A 20,300-nucleotide genomic window follows, 5' to 3' on the forward strand; every position below is an offset into this window, starting at 1 on the left:
ATATATGCTTTTATCAGAATCTGATAGTAAAATTATTTTTGCTTTCCTGTAAATGGAAAACATATTGGTCTTCTATATATATTGGCCTGAATATAGAATGAAATCTTGTTTTTACCTATCTCTCCTCACAAATGAACTTTGGGGGCGAGAGGGGAGGAATGGGTGCACAGGGAGAAAAAAAATTCAACCCCATCTCTACTTACACAGGACATATTTGTAACACACAGACACCTACATGAGACCTGACACACACAGCAGACAGTGCAACACCAGTGGCTCTCATGGTATGCCTAGGGCACCCTAGAAAAGGCTATGACTCCTTTTGCCTCCTTGTCAAATCCACACCTAGCCTGAGACAGGGCAGGCAGCACTGGTGACAAAGACACAGTCTGCTGCAGGGGAGTGTGGTCAGTTTGACCATGCTGGGTCCAGAGCTCAGCAGCAAGAGGCTTCTGTGCCCAGCTGGAGACAAGGAAGCAGGCACAGCTGGCAAGATACAGGGAGGGAGGGAGGGTGAGCTGCCATGGGTAGGGACAAGGAACAGAACTAGGATGGGAGCTGTGGGGCCCGTGATATGCAGGGAGTGCTGCATAGGAGTTGGGAATATCTAAGGACAGAAGGCTAGCGATGAGCTGGTAACACTGGGAGCAAGCAGGGAAGAAATGAACATGCACCAAGCTGGGGAGATGCAGGATATTATTATGCCATGCAGAAGGGTGATACGCAAGGTCTGATGCAAGGCCAAAAGCAGTGTTTGTTATGGAACAGCCTATGAGGCTTAACTGTTAAAATTAACAACTTCTCACTCCTTTTCTCAATGCAAAGAAAACACTTCAGGCTGGAGACCATCCTGTATTCAGGCCAATATAACATTATTGCTATCCTCTCCAAAACTGCAGGTAACCCAGCTGCTGTACCAGAGGGAAAACAAAACATTCACACAGATGAAGAACTCAGGTTTTGTTCCTCTACCATCAAAACTAAGTTGACTCTGGACCGTGTTAAAGTGTTGATGAAAATGTGTAATTAGAACAAATATAGTGTGGATCCAACTTCTGACAATGACAGTGTTTTATTAAAGAACGTGGATGCACTATTATCTCAGTGCCATTTCTCAACAGATAAGGCAATTAAGAATTTCAGTATTGATCTCTTAATAGCAAATAACCACTTTTTTGTTGTTGTTGTGGATATATAGACTGAGCAATGGAGATAAAACTTAAAAAACACTGATCCTCAAATATTACACTTTTCAAAGACCAGCTGAAAGAATTTTATGAGTAACATTGCCTGCTTGTGTCTCAACATTTTATCACTTAAAATCCTCATTCTTACTGGTGCTTTCATAACTGCAGGGTGAATGATTATATGCAGTATTAAATATAAAAAACACATTACATAAAAGCTCATATATGAATACTATTTTAAAAGCATATACTTAAAGCAGGAATAAAGCAGCCTCTGTTCAATGCACACCTGATGTTTGCCCACTAAAGTCCTCAGATTTTGGTCTTAACCAGTTCCGCTGACTCTTCTTGGAGGAAACCAGAATCCAGTACTTCCCATTTTTACTGGTCTGAAAAACAAAAGGAAGAACGGACTAGACTCCAGCCAGCATATTCAGAAAGGCTGAGATGTGGCAAGACTGGGGGTTGGAAAGAATCAGAAAGGAAAAGTTAAAAGGGATAGATCCAACCCATGCACAGGACATTACATACTGTTAATTAAAAACTGTAGGAATCAATCGTTCTTGCATTATCAGTAGCAATCAAGCACTTCCATTTGCAGTATACTTACATCATTTCAACTAACACTATGCTGGACAGTAGCACATAAAGAGATAAAAATTAGACAAAAGCAAAGGAATTTTCAATAAAGTTAAAAGCAAAACAAACAAACAAAAAAATCCACAGATGACAAATAATTGAGAAATAACAGCAAAACACATAAAATGCTGGTCCCAGACTTGAGTGTCTTACTCAGAAAGGACCAAATAAAAGAAGATTTCTGGATTAGACCCAACTTTACTAGAAACTAATGCCTTCATGCTGTTTAATTATACAGGAAATAGCAGCTTAAAAAGTGACCTGCAAAGGAAAATACAATTAATTTAAAAAAATATATATAAAATATAAAGCCTCTTAATGATGTACATACTACAGGTAAATCCCAACAGAGGGCAAGTCTAGCTGTGCCTGTGCAAATCCAGAGGGCCTTTCTGGAATTTCCCTTATAGCTCCCTTTTTCCTGCCACTATCCTTTCATAAATTTGCAGCATGTCTTTCTTTTCTTGTTAGAAGGCCTCCTGGATGACACAAGTTTGCAAGGAAAACGCATTCAGCACCTTGTTGTAACAAGGAGAGGTTTATCCCCTCCAACTCTTCCAGATACGTAAGGGTGAAGCCTTACTCAGTGCACATACCCCACGTAGCACAGCAGGCTGAAGATATTTGGCAGGAGCCCCGGCGTAATGCAACATTTCTTCCCACACAGTTTTCCCTTCTCACTTCCCATTCACTCTAGTAAAGTATTCTTCCTTTTGGTACCAAGTTCAGCTTCACACAGCCCCAGCCTCCTCTGCTGGTAAGCACGAATGTGAGCAAACTGGCATCCTTGAACACCTATTAAAGGCAAAAGTGCTTCAGAGCAACCAACTGAAGCTCTCTGACACCTGAGTAGCATTTATCTGGGGCTTTGTACATACAGGCAGGAGGAAGAGACAGCTCCAAAGAAAAAGTGAAAGCTTTGTTTTCAACTAAGTGTAAGAGAGGGGGCACAGCCCTCACCTCCTCTTTTGGAGGTCCCCAAATCACCTTGTTTCAGGGAGAAAATGCTAATGACTCCTCACTCCCTCTCCAAGCAACACCCTTATAAAGTAGTTATCCTGCTATGCCTATCCCAACATCTTCCACTATTGCAGCAGAAAGGAAGAGCTTTATCATCCAGATATTTCTACAAATGTTGCTCACAATAAGTAGACGATATTTAAGACAGCCACATAAATGTCATGTATGAGGTCCTCATTCCTTGTGGACCTCCCCTGTTGATATTTACTATTTCCCTGTTTGAAAAAATAAAAACAAAACCAAACACTAAAATTCTACCTAAAATATTACAAAGACCTTTCAACGGTATCCAGTATTTTGTCTTAAATACTTATGGTACTCAATTTTCACCACACATCTAAGGCCAGTAGCAAAAAGGAGATGCCCTTAAAGACAGGACACTAGATGCATGGAAAAACTACCACATTGGAGGCAGCTGAAGCACCTGGGACAAGTAAATAAGCAAGATAAACAGCAGGTCTAGTTAAAATGCTGAAGAGAATGTAGGAGGAAGGTCTGGTACTCTTTTTCATTACCTTATGAATATAGGAAAATCACAATGCACTGGATTCACATGAGAGCAGTGGTGTACCTACAATTAGGATCTCAACTTCTGCAAGACCATTATTAAGCAAAGAGCTTAACATACACACAAAAGGGGTAAATCTGTATGAACAATGAAAATGCCTGCTAGATTTGGCAGAATTAAGTGAAAACAGAAAAAAAAAAAAATCCTATGCTTTTCAACAAAAAATCAGCTATTGTATAAAAAACTTGTTCTTATGCACAGAATACAAAAGTTGTACATGATAATGCTGATTTTTCAACCCTCTTTCTCAGAAGCTTTTGGTGCTACAAAATCTCTGAGGCAGAATATTGGACAAAGATGTACCGTTCTTCTTGTAACTACTTATGCTGTTATTAGTTCTTCTTCTTATATAAATGAGTTAGCAGTAATTTTTAATTAATACCAAAGCACAAATTGTTCTTCATGTGGAGTAGAGAAGCATCACGCTTCAAAAAGCATTGTCACGTGCACATACTCAAAGCTCGCTTTGGACAAATAATAAACTAAAAATTATATAACTTGTCAATTATAATTCTCATTTTGTCAATACATAACTCATTTTGCTAACTCTTCAGTCTACACACTCAGATAATTCCAAGTTAGACAATATTTGAATTTCTACCATTTAATGGAAAAAAAAAAAAAAAACCAAAACCCAAACTGTAAGCTAAATAATATTCAAAAAGAGGGACATTTTTCTTTTCAAAATTTACTGTTCATCTTTAAAAATCTGAAGAAATGGCTGCAGTTGAAAATGTTTTAAAACAGCTGGATACCTAAACTAGAAGAATTAAGATATTACATGAATACCACTAATAATACTCTTCCTAACCAACATTTCTCATTTTTTTTGAGAGTGTCCAAGCACAGTAAACACCAGTTAACATGGCTATTTTCTTTGAAAATAAGAGAACATGAATGAGAATACAGTATTGAGAATGCAGTACCTGTCATTGCACCTTATTTACAGAACAGTGAATCTAGCTTCAATTCATGACATTACTCAGTTTTAAACCAGAGGAAGGGTCCTAGAAACACCAGAGTCATAACAATGATGGAACTGATTTAACCATATTAGATTACATCCTGGATGTTGAATATTTCCTTAAGCAAACAATATGAAAAGTAGTTACTTACCCTATAGAAACTGTGATTCTTTCAAGAAGTGCTGTCCACCTAGTTTTCAGGTGAGCAAGTACTCACTTGAACAGGATCAAGTTCTCTGAAGACAGTAATGTCCATCCAGGCTGTGCCTGTGAACCCTCCCCAACTGCTCCAGCAGTGGCACGAGGCAAAGGGCTCCCAAACAGTGCCCCACAAGTCATTACACCACCTAATGCCATCTGCAGCAGTGGCAGCTCCCAGGTCTGCTTTTCAGTCACGCTGTGGGGCAGGAGCCATTACGTGCACCACTGTCATCAATGTGCTGCCTTGGGAAGTGGGAACCCCTCTCTTCAGTGGCTGCTGTAGCCCTGCTGCATCCAGGCCTGTGCTCCCATCTCAGGATTTTAGATGTGGATGTGAAGAGGCTGTCAAGGTTTGCCGTGGCTGATGAAAGGAAGCAAGGCCACAGGAGAGAAAAACATGGGCAGGAGCCGATACCCTAGCTGGCAGCACAGTGTGAGGATGGGAAAGCAGAAACACAGACTGGAATCCTGGTTTTGGAAGGTGGAGGATGAAAATCTGCAGTCCAAAGAAGCCAGGAGCTGCTGTTGTTGAGGGTGTTAATGAAGCCAGTGTGCCCCAGTCTAACCTCTCTCAAGTTTATCACCAGTAAAGACTCCTTCAGAGCAAAGGACAAGAGATCACTCGTGTCACCCTATGGAGAATGTGCCTGAAGAGCCACAAATAGTGTAGCATAAATAACAATTCTTCTTTTTTGTATCTGGTAACTAATAGTCGCCTGACTAAAAAAAAGTACTGACAGAGGAAACCTGCTCTGTCCAAGCACCCAGGGATAGCTGCTGGACCTGAGTTGGTGAAAGCATCAGCAGCAGACAGACCATGTAGCCACTTACTGAGGCTCAAGAGAGCTGAAGTGACAGTCAGGCACCACCTCCACTATGGAGCAGCTGAACTATGAATCTCATCACATCTGCCCCTCTCTGCCAGGGCTGTTAAAATTGGGCAAATGTCACCAGAACTCCAACAAAGGGAGGTGTCTCTGTGACAAGTTCTCTTGCCCTGAGGCTTGATGGAGGACAAGAAAGAGGAAGAATGGGCATTTCTGGGGTGAGGCAGTTAACCTGAAAGTGTGTTTGATCAGTGAGCCTGCCTAGACCAGGAGCAGCTCACGCCTCCAACTTCACATAGTGATACTTCATTTAATTTTCTGCCTGTTTTACTGTGTAATTTGAAAGAGATTTGAACAGCAAGCAGCATGTACACACATGCTTCTCCTCTAAGCAAAGAAGACACCTGGCATGACTGCCTACAAACACGGCACTGCCAAAAGGCAGGAGGGACAGAGCTCAACCCCTGGGGCCCTGCCCCCAGCCACTGTGGGCCTACGGGCAAGAGGTAGCCACCAGGTACATGACCTGCCAGCAGCTGGAAATGGGCTGGGGGTTCATAGCTCCTCTTCTCTCACATGCTGACAGATGTGAAGAGATAAAGGGGTCTTGGCAGGGGCCCTGAGGGGGAGGAGATGGCATTGAGAGGTGGGCGAGGCCACTGAGCCCTTTGAGGTTTTGGGTAAGGTACTGTAAATAACTGCTCAAAGATATAGGCATTGGTCCTACCATACCACAGTTTTTCATGAAAGGGGATCACCAACATGTAAACTAATCACAAATGAAGAGAGTTTGTTTTCTGGTTTGCCCTTCGTTTTGTTTGGTTGTTGTTGGGTTTCTTTTTTAATATATACAAGGCTGTATTTATTATATGCTGAACTTCAGGAATTCTTTATAGCAGGCAACTGAGTTCAGAGAAATTTTTCTCCATGGATTCAAGCTCTAGCCTAGAGTACAGAGAGGTGGCCAAGGGAGAGTGGTGGGACAGCAGCAGTGAGAGAGCACACACAGCCTGCAGGAAGACACAACCAAATTCCAAGCATGAAGCAGAACTGCCAGTGAAAGCTGCTGCAAGAAAATAGAATGATGTGGGCAAAAGAGTTAAAATATCTACCCAGCAATCTTGAGTATAAACATAAGAATGGCTTAGAGGTAATAACAGGGAAGACTTAACCCCTGGGGGAAAAACAGCCTAACATCTAGAAGATAATGAATTAACATAAGCTCTGAAACTAAAACCAGGCAACAACTGAAGTCTACTGTTAGTGACAGCACATTACTAATATCTACTGTGTGCAGAACAATGATTGTGCTGAAAAGGATATTATAGAGAAGGAAAAGAATATTATATAGAAGGTCAAAAACCCACAAGAATTATGGTACTTCATAAATTCAAAATTTAACAAAGATTTAGTTGGTTCTTGGTGTTGGGTGGTTTTTTTTTGTTTGTTTGGTTTGGGTTTTGTTAGTGCTTTTGTTTTGGTTTTAGGCTTTTTTTTGAAAACAGAAACTCACTAAAATTGCATAAAGTTCAACAGAAAACCATCCTGGACCTTTTCAAACTAGTGTGAAATACAGGTTGCTATGGGAATAAACGCACTAAAACAATTAAACCCATTTATTTTCTCCTGGGCAGTAAGTACACAGATTCCACTAGTAAATATCTGTTAAATATACCTTTTATTAATAAAGCAGGCATGTGGATGGAAAAAAACCCATTAGATTGCCGTGGGACTGCATACAAAAAAAAGGTATGTATTTAGATTTGACTATTAAATACAACAGGCTTTTTTTTCATGATCATAAGATTATTTGCAATTCCTGAAAGCTGTTCTACAGTCATGAAATTTGGAAAACCAGCTTTTTAATTTTAGAAAGTAATTCATTCCTATAATATGCTACACTAGGAAGAGTATTACATAACTTTTTTCAGAATACAGAAGAAAAATTCTATCACGCCTGTCATTTTTTTAAAGTTTCTGGAAAAGTAGAACATGATCTTAATGTTTATTTAATCATGACCTAATAGTCTGTAATTTAAAGGGAAAAAAAAATCACAACACTATCCAGCATCACTTTGTGGGCTTTCCATGTTTCAAATTATTTAGGTCCACGTTAAATCTTGACGCATCAGTTTTGGTTACTAAATGTTCCAAAAGATTCCTGGTTATATACTAAATTAAAGGAAACAAGAGCTGCCTAGAGTTAACCCATCTGATGAGTGTGGTTTTATGGGCTTTTTAATAATCTCTATGGCACTGCATAGATGTTCTTCTAAAAACTTTGAAGAGGTTGGGATACAAATAATGTTGATACTGTAGTTACTGTTAGAAGGTTTAAAACCTGTAGTAAGTGCTTTCATGTATGTTGGAATCACTACTACCACCTCCCCCAAGAATAATTTGCATCCATTTTTAAAGTGATGATGGTTTTGTGAAAGCAAACTTTGGTTACTATTTAAACTGCATATAGGACCACATCATTTTTACAGTAAACCATAATCAAAAGCAAATCCCATATATGTACAAGTAAACACAAACACACATTCTAAAAGTGCCTATGAAATTATACACTAATATGATCAGGAATTAACTGATGTTCCTAAGGACCATTATTTCCTTTTGTCCTGAGATATCTTAAAATGAGACTCGGTGTGTGGGACAAGATCTGTGGTACATCTAGGCCAGTATTCTGCCTCCAGTAATTGTCAAAAGCACAGGTCATGATCATGTGATATTTCTCACTGACACTCTTCCGACCTTCAACTACTCTGAAGCCAGGGACTTCCTGAAACATGTGTGGTTTCTATTAGTTTAGCAACTTGCAGGACATTACTCTTCCAAGCAATAGTCCACGTTATCCCTGGAAACTGAGTCAGTTTCTAGTATTCCCAGCATACTTTGGAAAAGTCATCCAACAGGCCTCTCCACTATCAATTTTATGGAGAATCTTTTTTTTTTTTGAAGGTTCTGAATCTGCCTTCCCTCCTGTGTACATTGTTTTGAAAGGCAATAGTGAGTCTGTCTCTTCCTTCCCATACAGATCTCCATGACATTGCCCTCAATTCATTTCTTTCTCAGACCAAAGTCCCAGTTTACAGAAGTGCTCTTCATATGGAAGCCACCCCATGTAGCTCATCATCCTTGCTGATCTTCTCTAAGCCTCTTCCAGTTCTAGTAAATCCTTTCTGACATGAAGGCTCCAGAAGTGCACACAGCACTCAGGAGGCAACTGGACCACACTCTCTTGTAGTGACGTTTTCATTTTTATTCTATATTTCTCTCTCTTAACATTTGAGTTATGACTTAGGGACCAATAAACTTCTGACCTCACAGAATCATCAATCACAATCCCCAAATCTTAATCCTCAATGGTAATACTGAGCTCAAGTCATAATCTTATGTATAACCAGAATTGTTCTGCCTTGTGCTCCTCCATTATCTCCATTTATCTGCACGGAATTTAATTGTCCATTTTGTCAGTGAGTTCTCAGAATTTTAACATCCCACTGTTGTCCACAGCTGGCTTTTTCTTCATAGCAAACTTGCTCACTCAATTGCTCAGCCCCTTACCGATATCCTTTACAAATATGTTGACCATCACAGATCTCTCTGGGCCGTGGACAGAGTCACCCAACTTGAACAGTTGGGTAACTCAGGATGCTTTTAACAGTTTCAGTAATCAGTCAAGTAAATGGAGTTTTAGTGCTCTAGTTTGCTATGTGGAAATCATAATGACATCAGTGAATTCAAGATAAACTCCACTCACATATATCTCTACACAACACAGTCCTGTGCAGCTATCTGATCTCTGCTCAGTCAGAAAGAGACAGTCTGAAGTGGAATAGTACAGAAAAAAGCAGCCACCAGACACTCCACTATGGGCTGTGCTCCTCATTTAAGCTGAAAAAGTAAAACTTACTAAAGAGCTCAGTAATTTCACTTGAAGGTCTATTAGGCAGACAGCACAAAGGAACGGACTGTGCTAGAGAAATTAACAGGGTGGCAGAAAGCAGGGAGAGCTTTTAAATAGCTAGTTCTGTAAAATAAGCATGGACTGTAAGTCAGAAAATATAAAGCTAAAATAATTCAACCTGTGATTCCTCATTTAGGATAAATCCTCTATACCACCTCAATTTTTGTCTGCTTTATTTTTGGTTTGGTTTGGTGGGGGGGTTTTTGTTTTGTTTTTGTTTTTTTTAGGGTTTTTTTTTTAAGAGAAAAAAAAAGAAAGCAAAAAGAAAACTGGTAATATGTACCAATACATACCTATCTAGTTAACACAAGCTGAAATAAGACAGGCAAGGTGATGGTAATTGAAAAAAAAAGAAATGCAGTACAACACAGAAGTTGCAAGGACTGTACTAGTTCAAGACCTTTCACAGGAGTTTCCCTCATGAGATTAGGTTAGTTGGGAAGCTCACATCTGGGACAAGAACAGAACCCACGAAAGACAGAAATACTAGGACTGAAAGGGCAGTCTTCCCAGTACACACACTGCACACTGAGTGTAGGTGGTTACCACACCATAATCCAAAGCATGTAGTGGAAGCCCAATTCTGCCCTGAATCACAAGGCCTTAACAACATTGCTGTGGGGCAAGAACTGTGACAGGGTTTAGCATTGCTGTTTTCATAACCTTGGCTTTTTATATAGCTTATTGGAGATATTTAAGTTATTTTATTAAGAGTTGGACTTTACCATCTCAGAGGTCCTTTCCAACCCGGCTGATTCTGTGATTCTATTTCAAATAAAATGCTGATCTTGGTTACCCCCAATCTCCTCTGCATCTTATCCCAGCCCCCAAAGAAAAGTAACAAGTAAGAAAGAGTGCTCAGTTTCCAAGCAGCTACTAATCTTCCAATGCATCCTACAGTGAAGGAACTGCTGTTTTGTCTGAAAAGAATACACTTCACAGACTACTGTAACTTTACATTAAATAAAAAGTGTCAAGTCACTATGGTCTTTGCTATCGCTACAGCTGTGATGCTGGATGATTGCATCAATGACCTTATGAGCTAAAACACAAAAAGCCTTAGGAAAGGATAACTGAAGATTCAGAATACTTAGGGTAATACTAAAGCAAATCCCTCTTCAAAGCTGTAATCAGTGAACCTTTCAGAACACGCACAGCACAGACGTGGAATGTATTTCTGACTCTCCAAGTACCAGTTTTGTCTATGCAATGATGTTAGCATTCACCTAAAAGGCTTACTCTGACTCCAGTGACTTCACAGCCTGTTTGAATGCTGTTTTGCTATTAGAACATCTTTGCTCATGAAGTTCACAGCTCTGCATTTGTTCCCACCCCCCATTTGGCATGTGGAGTAGTTAATTTACAGTGCTTTTCTTCAGTATGTCATGCAACACAATTTGGGATGTACATCTGAATCTGTACGAATTCTGAGGTTTGATGTCAGATTAATGAACAATCAAGAGCAGTCATGCACAATTTAAAGCTGCACAGCAGAGGGAGATGGCAGCAGGCAGTTAGTATCTGAACAGTCACCTGGAGCAGTAACTACTAGTTTCAGGCAGCAAAGACAGAACCTGCCAGAAGTCCACACAGATTCTGCTCTGGAGCTGCACCAACAGAAAACCAATCTGGGAGCTTCTGTCAACCTGATGAAATGTCATAATGATGCAGTCATCAAACAACTTTACTGTTAAATCACAAGGTAATCAGCTTATTACTGGCAAGACAACCTAGTCAGGAAGGCTGACAGTAGCATGAGGAGGTTTCTCCATTTCTGTCAATACACAGGAGGTCACTGATGGCTTTGAAGGGACAGAGCTCCCTACTGGCAGAGCAGCAGGACACATATGTGTTGCCCTATTCTACTCCAAACCCAAGCTCCACCAAACACACAACACAGATTTAAGTACCAACACGATGCCTTCACATGGCAGGCACAAGTCCTTCACAGTCCTGCTGCACACAGTATGCATTCACCAATAATAATGGGTGGTTTACAATGAAAGATCTGTGTCCTGCAAGGTAATTATTGTGCTCCACAGTCCAAGATATCAGGGCATTTAAAAACACTTGTTTGGTTGGTTGGTTTTTGTTCTGAAAGCAACTTAGTGGTCTCTTCTTCCTTGGTTTTCAAGCCTACATTAAGGGGTGGGAGAAAAACACATGCAAGTCTTTGCCTGGAACAGCTGCACACTGCCAGTAGGGCAAGATTCCAGAAAGGTGGAAAGAAGATGATGACAAAAAAGATGGAATAAAAATAGTCTCATCACTGTATGGTATGCAATGTTTCATGCACATTATGGGAAAAAAATCCTGGAGGGTAAGTGGAAACACGAAATAGAGATGCCTTTGTGAGTCCCAGATAATGTATTTCTCTAGAGTGCTGTCCAACAAGATGCTTGAGCTCCTTTCACACTGTGGGAAAGTAGCTGCATGCTAGCAAAAAAAAAAAAAAAAAAAAAAAAATTGCAATCAAAAGGTATGTTTTAGTTTACTTTTTAAAAAAGTTAAGAGTTGTGTTTTACAATAGTCATGTATTCAATTATTTTTCAGACGTGTTCAGAAAATGGATTTACTGATTTAGCTTATGGTGCTTTTTTAATAAAAAAAATAATGACCTTAAAAACAAATGTATGTCATGCAAGGAGTGCTTCTTTAGATAATGTACACAAGATCCTGAACGCTGTCAGGCAACATTTCTAATTAGCTAAACTGACATACTGGTCTCAATATGGATCATCTATGTTTTACAGGGTGTGGAAGTAAAGTGCTTGACCAGTGTTTTGTTACAACTGTTTGTGTTTAGCAGCTTCGCATTGCCTGTTTCTTGTCCCCTTCCAGAATCACACAATCCATTTCAAACTTCTGGGAGCTCTCCAGGAGACCCTCCTTCCACCACTCTGCCTTTGCAACCTCCTCTTACGCTGAGCTGACAGCTTCAAGATTCAGATCCACCTTTCATTTCTCTTCTGAAATATGATGGCTGTCTTTAGCTAATAATTCCACTCTTTATCTGGGCTGTTGCTTTCCTACATGCTAAGAGAAATCAGAAAAAAAAAAAAGATGTAACTAGTCACCCCAATCATTACAAAACCTATTTTAATTCTGGTAACTAGTTTCTTCCCTCGTGACCACATTCAAATTCTTTTCTCCCAACTTTTCACTGGGTTCCCTTCAAAACTGCAAGATGCCTTCCAAATTACTTCCACATACTACATGTGCTGCTGTAGGTTTTTCTGGAACATACGTAATGGATAAGTTGGTTGCTATTGTTTCAAAACTTAAAATTGTTAGACACTGCTGGATAGACATTTGGGTATAAAGGGTTATGCCTTTTTTTTTTTTCTTGAAAGAAAAAAAAAGTAGGCATTACATTTGTAACTGCACACATGTGCAACTAGCTGTCTTTATGTTGAAGGATATTTCTCCCTAGCAAATGCCTGGGAGACTTATGAGCCTCATTTTTAAAGACAACAGGCAAACTTCAATAATGTACTGCGAGGTTACCTTTCAACAAGTTTTATCTAGGAGTGCTAGAGGAGCATTTCCTTAAAAAACAAACAAACAAACAAACAAACACAAACAAAACCCCCCAACATTTCCTTTACCTGCAATCCTGCAATACTCGTGCCAAAACCTGCCTCCTACACACCATTATTGTGGCTCCTACAAATGACTTTAAAATGGACCGCAAATTTGAGAGAATTCTGTAGCAGTTGTTATATATCCACAAACTCACTCTAATAAATTAAAAGTTTTACAACAGCAAAGCAGTTCAAAACTCTTTGTGTACTTCACCCTCAGCAAAGAATGAGCACGCTAATGAAACTCTGTGACAGCATAACTTTGTATTTGAGACTGCATTAAGATTTACAAACACTCTGAGCATAACTAAGGTCTGGAGCAGGGGGGCAGCATAACCAAAGCTGGAGAAGGCTGTGATTAGTGAGAAGGAAATGAGGAGATCAAATCAGCTGAGAAAGGAGGCAGAAAAGTACAACTCATGTTTGAGATTTGGCACAGCAAAGAATTACACTGTTAAAGCTTTAAAGTGAGACTGATGAGAGGATGCCATGGCAGAGAGGGGGCCAAGAGGTAAAAACAAAACCAAAACAAAACAAAAGACACAAATCTGCAGTAGGAAAAATACAAAAGCATCAAAAAGCGTGATCAAGAGCTCTGTGTTTCTGGAATCAGGTACTGGAGAAACTAGAAAGCTCTGAGTGAGCAGCACAGATGTGACAGATGACAGTGCTGGGAAGAAGGCAAGCCAACACTTGTTAAACTGAAGGATGTCACATGGCTAGGGTGTAGATAGCAAGGGGAAACATGGAGTGCCACGTAACACTATCCATCCTCTACGCCTGTGCATCCCCATCCACCTAAACACATGGTTCCCCTCAAGCCTCCAAACTCTTCCCCCTCACACCCACACAAGGAGCAGGGCTCTGGGCAGTGTGGAGGTGAGGTGAGCTGTGGCTCAAGCTCAGCTGGGACACGTTTGCTCCTTGCTGTATCTACCTTGGCTGCTTTGTGCTTCCCCACAGCCCCAGGGCTCCTCTGGGCAGGGAGCAGGGCAGCACGCTCTGTGGTCACACCAAGACTGGGTCACCTCTCTCCTAGAGACCTCCAGACTTCTCAAATAGGGCAAGGTAGTTACAGGACAGGGTTGCACAGAACTGGGGATTGAAGACAACTCTATGCCACTTCCCATGGGATGGATCTTGTACACAGAGGGTAGCAAGTGCAGAGAATGAGAGGAAGAAAACATGGAGGTACAAGGGAACCGATACAGTAAAGTTTCTCAGGAGTATTTCAGTACAGCAGGACTGATAACTAAGCAAGGGTAACTAAACAGAATTTGCTAGATTTGGTGTGCAAAATTTTGAGGCAGGGGACACCAACAATAAAGGTTGCTACCCCATGTAGGAGGGTAAGAGAAATTGAGGGATGTAGAGACAGGAGTGCAAAGTTTGGAGGTGGCTTGTGACAGTGCATCTGTGTCGATGAGGAGCCCACAGCAAATAAATACAAGAGTCTGATTTAAGTTTGAGAATAGCTAAGCTAAACATCGAAGGGAAGGCTGCTACCTGAGCCAGAGAGCTCTGCTCCAGAAAAAGTAGTTTAAAGCCTCCTGTGAAGTTATTGTGCAATTGGGCATGCAATACTTACTGGATCGGTTTCCTCCTCCAGCCTCTGCAGGATCCTGTAGCCATTTCTTGGGTATTGTTCACATCTGATGAGTCACAGTGCTTGCAGCAGGCCCAGGCCCCACTGGACACTATGGCATAGGTGAGGCTACTGACCTTTATTTGCTGGGTTTGTACTCAGTTATCTCAGGCCTCTACTGTGGCACTGTGCACCATTCAGGGGAGGAGAAATAAATCACTCCTGGATTTGGTGGCAGTGTCACTTGCAAAACCACATCCCAAAGCACACGTGAGGGCATAGATCAAGCATCCTGTTCTATTTCTTTGTCTTCTGCTACATCCTTTGTGGTGCTTTGTGTTGATTCATTCCTGAGGCCAGGTCCAGGTGTGCTCTCTCACTTTGGTTTACATGTGCGGTGACCTGTACCTTTCCACCCTGCAACAATTAATATCTGAGTAGGGTCTGGAGGCCACCAGAGCCTTAGCAGACTCTTCAAAACTAATCAGTCATTACAACCAACTTGCTTACAGGCCCCACCACAAAGAGCAGCACTCTGTTGCCTGCCAACATGCATGGAGCATTTTGCCTCAGGTAAGGATGATCCTGGAGTAAAGAACATGGGGAGTAGGCCAGATGGGAAACAAACTCCAACATATTATAAGCAATTAACCCAAAGAAACCCTAGAGTGAAAACTGACCACAACAAGCATTTACTACACTTATTACACTAAGCAGCCCTTTCTGATAAACTTTAGGAATTCAGTTCAGCATTGACACACGATGCTATAAAATTAACAGAAGTGTGTTCAAGGTAACATTTAATGCAGAGTAAGTCATAGTAAATTGTTTTTGTTAATTATTTTCCAGTTATCAACAGCATACACATTTTCTCACTACCTTCATTTTACAGTTCACAAAGGAACAATTCTACTTACAATTTGAGTGAATCCTATGTTTCCACGCTTAAAATAGCAAAATAGAGAAAAAAAAGAAAATGCAGTAAATTTTGCATGCAGTTTCTGGTTTTTTAGGACAAATCTTTTTATCAACACAGAATATCATGCAGAAAGCAAAAAAAATATACAACAGATTATTCCTCAAATGTTGTCCTAAAGAGACTACCGTAACAAATAGCACAAACAGGTTTAAACAACTGTAATAACTGTTTTCATATGTATCTTCTCTAAGTCATTGATATACAAAAAGAACAGGTCAGGTGGACATGTATTTCAGATATTCTAAGTGATCACATCTCTCTTAAGCAAAAGCAGCCTGTATCTACTGCATATCAGATAATGCATTTTTATTAACCTCCACTCCTTGCTTAACTAAAGAAACAAACCCACCTCACTAAATCCAGTCTCTCTGCCAAATAAGCCCTCCTCTAGCAAGCTGAACCTTATATCCCTAGTTTCTTAGGTGAAGCCCTAGTCACTGCTCTTGCAGACCCTCCACCATCCATCAGTGCATCAGCAATTGCAGAGCCACACTCTTCCTTCAGAAGTTTCACTGCTCTAACAGCAAAACCTGAGGAATCACTTCAGCTCCTTGCTTCAAGAGCCTGTAGGTCACTATGCACTGTGAACTGAGTCACTGTTCAAGCATATTTTTTTTTTTTTTGATACATAGGCTGTTCTTTCTTCACAAAGGCCTGGATATTAAGAAGACACTGTTACAAGCAGGAGTATTTATTTACAGCTATCATTAGCAATTTACAAGAAAATGTAATAAAAACATCACGTGAACAGCTGAAGCACTGAGTGGCTAACTGGATATTTCAGCTATCTCAATTCACTTCAGTATTGCATCAAATGCTGTAAGAGAGCAATAGATCACTAATGCCAAGTTAGTCATTTTCAGGAATAGTTCTCATGGAATTTTTTCCTTCTAAATAATCAAAACAATTGGTCATTGGACCTTATAAGGAAAAGTGCCATAACAAAGAGTATTTCATAAAATACAGCTGTTTTAGCTTCACCGTTCCTCCCACTGTATCGGCAGCACCTGAATTTTGGACTGGCATGGGGTTTTTTTTGTTGTTGCCTTTTTTTTTTTTTAACGAGACAACATGATAAAACTATTAAAATAATTAGCATTGCTCAGATGGTTTAATCACGTCTTGAAACAGTGAGAGACATTCAAGAAAACCACAGCCTAACAAATTTTAAACTAATAAACACCAGAACTTCATTTTTTTTAACAGCAAACTATTAGTTTGTGAGATATACTGCTAGAAGTTGGCATACAGTTACAGTGATAAGGCTCAGACAGCTCACGGGATCATCCAGAATTGGAAGATAATTTCAAGGGGGCTTCAGAAAGAAAGACAGACAACCCTCTTTTTTCAGCACAATAGCCAAACTAGTGGAGTAAAGTAAGTGAAGATCTTCTCCTATATATCCTATGGTTATAAAACCCCTTAAAACACCTAATAGCAGCTAATACCAAGACAAAACACAGGACTAGACAGAACAGTAGTCAGAATTCCTGTGTTGTACCAGATGTAGAAAAGATAACACTTTTGTGAACTCCAAAGAGCAGCCTCTCATCTCTCCAGAGCATTGTTTGAAACACAGTTGAGCTTGCCTCAAGTATAGAAAAGTGTATGTTTTAAGACCCCGGGCACTGGGATACCCGCCAAGTCACAACAAATATGTATACATAATCTTATCTACTTAAATTTTGAGTGAAAACTCTGTGCCCTCTAGATATATCCCTCAAGGCTACGAATAGCATACTTGTTGGACAGGATGAAGTTTTCCTGTGTAATAATAAATGAGCTCTTTTGGCATCTAACCACATCTCCTGGCTTCTTCCAAAACCAAAGACTGGTGAGGGAGGAGTGATGGGGATGAAGGTGAGGATGTTTGAAGTTAGGGGCAAAAAGAGAGTAAGGAAGAGGAAACAGACGAATTATAAGTGGGTTAGGAAAAACAAGGCTCTCTTTGTGAAAGTTATAAGAAAGCCACCCATCTCTCCTTTATCTGGCAGGTTGGTAAAAAACCCCACCCAAAAGAGAGAATCCAATGGAGAAGGGAGCCTAAAAAGTGAAGCAAGCCACAGGCAAGGCCGCAGTATTAAAAAGCTGCAAGGCAATGCTCACTGTCAAACAGATTTAAATACAGAGGTTATTCACAGCCTTGATATGATCACCTTTTCTTATGAAAATGTGCCTATAAAGCAAGCCAATTAAAGCCCCGGGAGCCTCTATGGCTTCTACAGTTAAAAATAAAATTAACAGAAAACAATCAAACCAGTTTAGAATACACAAAAATGCAAACAAGCAGTGGCATATTTTGACAGCACAAAGCAATAGTTAAATAACAGCACTGCCTTCCAAAGTGAGGGTATATTACTTTTTCCTTTATGAGCAGGTGACTATTGGGTTTGCAGTTTTATACCACACTTGTTTCTATGACCTATGAACCTTCTGGTAAGAAAAGCTAAACAACAGGATAAATTTTAATAAGAGATCTTTGCATTTGGACTCTAGAAGAAAAATTTCACTGGCAGCCTGACTTCCTACCACTAACCAATCTCTTAAAATATCTACTAATCCTTTAAAACACTTGGTCTAATTCCACACAATAATGGGCAGACTTATCTGAAGCAGATCTAGTGTGATCTACACCACTTGCTTTAGCAGGATAATTTTTTTTTCTTTATTTACTTCTAACATGTGGTGTTACAACTACAAATTCCAAATTACAACTGTTCTGCTTACCCAAATCTGAGAACCAGAGGGCAGGCAGGGGACAGGTAGAGACTTGAACCTGTGCCACCAGTATTTGTAACAGTACAATTGAGCAGTCTTCAAGAAAAAAAATAAAGACTTGAGAACATGAAACATGGATTCATGACTGCCTAATGCTGGGTAATACAGTCAGACAGCACGACAGCCACTCAAGCTTTCCATCCTTAAGAACATATGAGAAAGTAACACACAGAAACCTGGCTGCAGAAATTACACTTTTTTCCTGCCTCCTACCATATTGCAGAAATCTGCCATAGTAAAGAACAGTATGCATCTCCTTCTCCTGAAAAGAGAGCTGGAAGTTCATCTTATTAAGCCACACTTGTTACCTACTGTCAACCACACACAATACACTAATTTCTGACCTGTAGCTTTAGTAATACTCCACACCCTCCCCAAACACAATACCCTCTTCACAGCCCTGACAGTTAGCACAAGTTGCCAACCCAACTAGCACTGGGAGAAAGTATCTTCTGAAGAGCCGGGAACAAACCATCAAAAAGAGTTAGGGTTATGCAAAGGAATGGATAAGTATTTTAGTCTCGTTGTTACCACCGTTGTCACTAAAACTTTAGGGTTTGTACCCAAAAGGCTACATTAGCAAACGGGGCTGATATTTCCCTTAAATTACAGGGCCATAGAAACCCACACTGTGAGACATCACCATTATAACAAAAATCAACCAAAACAAACCAAACAAATAAAAAAAAAAAAAGCAAAAAAATCCCACAAAAGGAAACATTGAAGAACCACTCAGCATGGATATAGCTTCAGTACAGATAATTGCTGCCAGTTAACCTCAAGGCCTGATCCTTCATCAGATTTGATAGGTGCCTTGGCAAGTAGCTTCAGCAGTTACTTTCTCATCTTTGGATCAAATCCCAAAAGCAAAGCAACTATTTCCAGAACTAGGTAACTCCACCTAAGCAAGCGTTTTGTTTACCAGGCTGACTACAGACAGAGGCAACCATGCCAAGCCATTATCCAAAGATGGCAAGATATCTCCTTGCTAGAGGCTGGGCAAAAGCAATGCCAGACTCAAACACCCACGAACAACTCGGAAGTAGAGGGTTAACAGCCTGGCACAGCACCTTGGCCAACACTTTGGGATTGGAGATAAAACTATCTGTCCAGCTGTCATGTTGAAGAGAACACAGGACAGCACTCTGTCAGCCTATTTAGAGTTTAATTGCTTTGAGGGTGCCTCCACACTGAAACAATTCAAGGTATGGTGCTTCTTCCCTTTCTTTCTAACATTAGTGCTTGTCAGGTCACACAGCGTACCAGGTCAGAGAGCTAAAACAGTCAAATTAGCCCCAGAGAGGTCAAATTAAGGCTACAGAAAAATGAAGACCATTTCTGTGCAGTCCAAGTCTTTGTAGTGGCTGCCAGCACAAGAAGAAGCAGGAAGAATCATCTCAGGTACAGGGATAAGCAGGATGGGATTCCCGCAGCTCTACCCCAAGTTGCAAATCACCGAGAAACTGCACTCATGGATTTCCTGTGGTCTCTTGGCACCAACCAGACTCTGAGCAGTTCAGAGTCAACAGCAGCAGCAAACTCAGCACCTCACTAAACAAGGGGATTAGGTGCTACCTCTGTCTCGCAGATCCAGCATCCAACAGGGCAGCAAATGGAACCAACCTGGTGGAACAGATTGAGCACAAAATACTAACAGAGTAGTATGGTGCAGAGAGATGCTCTCACTTTAGCAGGGCAGATGAGGTACTGAATGACTAACTTTGTACTATTGGCAGTGCACAGAATAAGCTTGGTCAGAACTAAGTGTGCTACAGACCTACAGTCATCAAGGGAGAGAAGCACTGGGCAACTGTTTCAACACACTATTCCCACTACAGTGCAAATAAGGTTTAAGTTTACAGCCCTCTGTAACAGAGGTGGTGACCAACCACAGCGACAACATGGAGGACTATGAAAGGTGAATTTAAAAAGTTTCTACTTATGTAACAATACCTTTCATACTGCAACACTACCTTCTTCAACAGGAATCAGGC

General features: G+C 40.5%; 1 protein-coding gene across 4 annotated transcripts in view; it reads right to left on the minus strand.

Annotated features, from left to right (window-relative positions):
• The window catches only part of PLAG1 (PLAG1 zinc finger), a 52,524-nt gene that overhangs the window by 9,536 nt on the left and 22,688 nt on the right, over positions 1-20,300 (minus strand). For all 4 annotated transcript variants that reach the window (XM_071737580.1, XM_071737582.1, XM_071737578.1 and 1 more), the window contains exon 2: positions 1,477-1,576. The gene's annotated coding sequence lies outside the window, so the exon portion shown is untranslated. The remainder of the gene's footprint in view (positions 1-1,476; positions 1,577-20,300) is intronic.

This window comes from Heliangelus exortis, chromosome 2 (assembly GCF_036169615.1).
Source record: "Heliangelus exortis chromosome 2, bHelExo1.hap1, whole genome shotgun sequence".
NCBI classification, from domain to species: Eukaryota; Metazoa; Chordata; class Aves; order Apodiformes; family Trochilidae; genus Heliangelus; species Heliangelus exortis.